The sequence below is a fragment of the Aegilops tauschii genome, chromosome 1 (assembly GCF_002575655.3).
Source record: "Aegilops tauschii subsp. strangulata cultivar AL8/78 chromosome 1, Aet v6.0, whole genome shotgun sequence".
Classification (NCBI taxonomy): Eukaryota; Viridiplantae; Streptophyta; class Magnoliopsida; order Poales; family Poaceae; genus Aegilops; species Aegilops tauschii.
This window is the reverse complement of record NC_053035.3, coordinates 495356820-495362420: the sequence shown is the minus strand read 5'-3', so window position 1 is coordinate 495362420 and position 5601 is coordinate 495356820.

The window sequence follows — 5601 nt, the reverse complement described above, 5'->3', positions numbered from 1 at the left end:
CTCTAGAAAGGATCCATTCTTAGCAACGAATGTCTTGCCTTCGGATCTGTGATAGAAGGTGTACCCAACAGTCTCCTTTGGGTATCCTATGAAGACACATTTCTCCGATTTGGGTTCGAGCTTATCAGGGTGAAGCTTTTTCACATAAGCATCGCAGCCCCAAACTTTAAGAAACGACAACTTTGGTTTCTTGCCAAACCACAGTTCATAAGGCGTCGTCTCAACGGATTTCGATGGTGCCCTATTTAACGTGAATGCAGCCGTCTCTAAAGCATAACCCCAAAACGATAGCGGTAAATCAGTAAGAGACATCATAGATCGCACCATATCTAGTAAAGTACGATTACGACGTTCGGACACACCATCACGCTGTGGTGTTCCGGGTGGCGTGAGTTGCGAAACTATTCCGCATTGTTTCAAATGTAGACCAAACTCGTAACTCAAATATTCTCCTTCACGATCAGATCGTAGAAACTTTATTTTCTTGTTACGATGATTTTCAACTTCACTCTGAAATTCTTCGAACTTTTCAAATGTTTCAGACTTATGTTTCATTAAGTAGATATACCCATATCTGCTTAAATCATCTGTGAAGGTGAGAAAATAATGATACCCGCCGCGAGCCTCAACATTCATCGGACCACATACATCTGTATGTATGATTTCCAACAAATCAGTTGCTCGCTCCATAGTTCCGGAGAACGGCGTTTTAGTCATCTTGCCCATGAGGCACGGTTCGCAAGTACCAAGTGATTCATAATCAAGTGGTTCCAAAAGTCTATCGGTATGGAGTTTCTTCATGCGCTTTACACCGATATGACCTAAACGGAAGTGCCACAAATAAGTTGCACTATCATTATCAACTCTGCATCTTTTGGCTTCAACATTATGAATATGTGTATCACTACTATCGAGATTTATCAAAAATAGACCACTCATTAAGGGTGCATGACCATAAAAGATATTACTCATATAAATAGAACAACCATTATTCTCTGATTTAAATGAATAACCGTCTCGCATCAAACAAGATCCAGATATAATGTTCATGCTCAACGCTGGCACCAAATAACAATTATTTAGGTCTAATACTAATCCCGAAGGTAGATGTAGAGGTAGCGTGCCGACGGCGATCACATCGACTTTGGAACCATTTCCCACGCGCATCGTCACCTTGTCCTTGGCCAGTGTTCGCTTAATCCGTAGTCCCTGTTTTGAGTTGCAAATATTAGCAACAGAACCAGTATCAAATACCCAGGTGCTACTGCGAGCTCTGGTAAGGTACACATCAATAACATGTATATCACATATACCTTTGTTCACCTTGCCATCCTTCTTATCCGCCAAATACTTGGGGCAGTTCCGCTTCCAGTGACCAGTCTGCTTGTAGTAGAAGCACTCAGTCTCAGGCTTAGGTCCAGACTTGTGTTTCTTCTCTTGAGCAGCAACTTGCTTGCTGTTCTTCTTGAAGTTCCCCTTCTTCCCTTTGCCCTTTTTCTTGAAACTGGTGGTCTTATTAACCATCAACACTTGATGCTCCTTCTTTATTTCTACCTCCGCAGCTTTTAGCATTGCGAAGAGCTCGGGAATCGTCTTATCCATCCCTTGCGTGTTATAGTTCATCACGAAGCTCTTGTAGCTTGGTGGCAGTGATTGAAGAATTCTGTCAATGAAGCTATCATCCGGAAGATTAACTCCCAGTTGAATCAAGTGATTGTTATACCCAAACATTCTGAGTATATGCTCACTGACAGAACTATTCTCCTCCATCTTGCAGCTGTAGAACTTATTGGAGACTTCATATCTCTCAATCCGGGCATTTGCTTGAAATATTAACTTCAACTCCTGGAACATCTCATATGCTCCATGACATTCAAAACGTCGTTGAAGTCCCGGTTCTAAGCCGTAAAGAATGGCACACTGAACTATCGAGTAGTCATCAGTTTTGCTCTGCCAGACGTTCATAACATCTGGTGTTGCTCCTGCAGCAGGTTTGGCACCTAGCGGTGCTTCCAGGACGTAATTCCTTTGTGCAGCAATGAGGATAATCCTCAAGTTACGGACCCAGACCGTGTAATTGCTACCATCATCTTTCAACTTTGCTTTCTCAAGGAACGCATTAAAATTCAACGGAACAACAGCACGGGCCATCTATCTACAATCAACATAGACAAGCTAGATACTATCAGGTACTAAGTTCATGATAAATTTAAGTTCAATTAATCATATTACTTAAGAACTCCCACTTAGATAGACATCCCTCTAATCCTCTAAGTGATCACGTGATCCATATCAACTAAACCATAACCGATCATCACGTGAAATGGAGTAGCTTTCAATGGTGAACATCATTATGTTGATCATATCTACTATATGATTCACGCTCGACCTTTCGGTCTTAGTGTTCCGAGGCCATATCTGCATATGCTAGGCTCGTCAAGTTTAACCTGAGTATTCTGCGTGTGCAAAACTGGCTTGCACCAGTTGTAGATGGACGTAGAGCTTATCACACCCGATCATCACGTGGTGTCTGGGCACGACGAACTTTGGCAACGGTGCATACTCAGGGAGAACACTTTTATCTTGAAATTCAGTGAGAGATCATCTTATAATGCTACCGTCAATCAAAGCAAGATAAGATGCATAAAAGATAAACATCACATGCAATCAATATAAGTGATATGATATGGCCATCATCATCTTGTGCTTGTGATCTCCATCTCCGAAGCACCGTCATGATCACCATCGTCACCGGCGCGACACCTTGATCTCCATCGTAGCATCGTTGTCGTCTCGCCAATCTTATGCTTCTACGACTATCGCCCGCTTAGTGATAAAGAAAAGCATTACAGGGCGATTGCATTGCATACAATAAAGCGACAACCATATGGCTCCTGCCAGTTGCCGATAACTCGGTTACAAAACATGATCATCCCATACAATAAAATTTAGCATCATGCTTTGACCATATCACATCACAACATGCCCTGCAAAAACAAGTTAGACGTCCTCTATTTTGTTGTTGCACGTTTTGCGTGGCTGCTACGGGCTGAGCAAGAACCGTTCTTACCTACGCATCAAAACCACAACGATAGTTTGTCAAGTTGGTGCTGTTTTAACCTTCGCAAGGACCGGGCGTAGCCACACTCGGTTCAACTAAAGTTGGAGAAACTGACACCCGCCAGCCACCTGTGTGCAAAGCACGTCGGTAGAACCAGTCTCGCGTAAGCGTACACGTAATGTCGGTCCGGGCCGCTTCGTCCAACAATACCGCCGAACCAAAGTATGACATGCTGGTAAGCAGTATGACTTATATCGCCCACAACTCACTTGTGTTCTACTCGTGCATATGACATCTACGCATAAAACCAGGCTCTGATACCACTGTTGGGGAACGTAGTAATTTTAAAAAATTTCCTACGCACACGCAAGATCATGGTGATGCATAGCAACGAGAGGGGAGAGTGTTGTCCACGTACCCTCGTAGACCGAAAGCGTTAGCACAACGCGGTTGATGTAGTCGTACGTCTTCACGATCCGACCGATCAAGTACCGAACGCACGGCACCTCCGAGTTCAGCACACGTTCAGCCCGATGATGTCCCTCGAACTCCGATCCAGCCGAGTGTTGAGGGAGAGTTTCGTCAGCACAACGGCGTGGTGACTATGATGATGTTCTACTGACGCAGGGCTTCGCCTAAGCACCGCTACAGTATTATCGAGGTGGACTATGGTGGAGGGGGCACCGCACACGGCTAAAAGATCAAATCAATTGTTATGTCTCTAGGGTGCCCCTGCCCCCGTATATAAAGGAGCAAGGGAGAAAGGTGCGGCCGGCCAGGAGGAGGCGCGCCAAGAGGAGGCCTACTCCTACTGGGAGTAGGACTCCCTCCCTTCCTTGTTGGATTAGGAGAAAGGGGGAAAGAGGAGGGAGAGAGGAAGGAAGGGGGCGCCGCCCCCATCTCCTTGTCCTATTTGGACTAGAGGGGGAGGGGCACGCGGCCCTGCCTTAGCCGCCTCTCCTCTTCTCCACTAAGGCCCACTATGGCCCATTAAGCCCCCGGGGGGTTCCGGTAACCCCTCGGTACTCCGGTAAAATCCCGATTTCACCCGGAACACTTCCGATAACCAAATATAGGCTTTCAATATATCAATCTTCATGTCTCGACCATTTCGAGACTCCTCGTCATGTCCGTGATCACATCCGGGACTCCGAACAACCTTCGGTACATCAAAACTTATAAACTCATAATATAACTGTCATCGAAACTTTAAGCGTGCGGACCCTACGGGTTCGAGAACTATGTAGACATGACCGAGACACGTCTCCGGTCAATAACCAATAGCGGAACCTGGATGCTCATATTGGTTCCCACATATTCTACGAAGATCTTTATCGGTCAGACTGCATAACTACATACGTTGTTCCCTTTGTCATCGGTATGTTACTTGCCCGAGATTCGATCGTCGGTATCTCAATACCTAGTTCAATCTTGTTACCGGCAAGTCTCTTTACTCGTTCCGTAATACATCATCCCGCAACTAACTCATTAGTTGCAATGCTTAAGTGATTTGCATTACTGAGTGGGCCCAGAGATACCTCTCCGACAATCGTAGTGACAAATCCTAATATCGAAATACGCCAACCCAACAAGTACCTTCGGAGACACCTGTAGAGCACCTTTATAATCACCCGGTTACGTTGTGACGTTTGGTAGCACACAAAGTGTTCCTCTGGTAAACGGGAGTTGCATAATCTCATAGTCATAGGAACATGTATAAGTCATGAAGAAAGCAATAGCAACATACTAAACGATCGAGTGCTAAGCTAACGGAATGGGTCAAGTGAATTACATCATTCTCGTAATGATGTGATCCCGTTAATCAGATGACAACCCATGTCTATGGCTAGTAAACATAACCATCTTTGATCAACGAGCTAGTCAAGTAGAGGCATACTAGTGACACTCTGTTTGTCTAAGTATTCACACAAGTATTATGTTTCCGGTTAATACAATTCTAGCATGAATAATAAACATTTATCATGATATAAGGAAATACATAATAACTTTATTATTGCCTCTAGGGCATATTTCCTTCAGTGGCGCACATGCAGCGCGCCACTTGTCACAACCTGGGGAGGTGAGAGTGATCTTTGCAACAAGTACTCCTCAGTTAGGGATTTCGGCGGTTCCCGCGCCCACGCGCCTGCACATATGGGCCGGCTCATCGCGTGCGACGCGATCGCTCAACAGCGGGCAGCTCGGGAAAATCCTATCTGCCGCTCGCTGCTGCAAACTGTCGACCAAAAGCACAGTCGAGCGAGGTGAGCAGTCTGGGATGGGCCAGCCTATTTTAGCGTGGCGTAGCACCTGTTTCTTTATAGTTTATTCCGGTTTTTCCCATTCTCGTTTTTTATTTTTGGTTTTTATTCCCGTCTCTGTTTTTTTTCTGTTTATGTTTTTTTATTTCATTTTACTGTTCATTTTTTTGTTTCCTTTTTTTTATTGTTCTTACAAAAAAATATTCAAGATCTCAAAAAATATTTCAAATATAAAAACATTGGAATAATCAGATTTTTTTCATAAATTATAAAAAATGT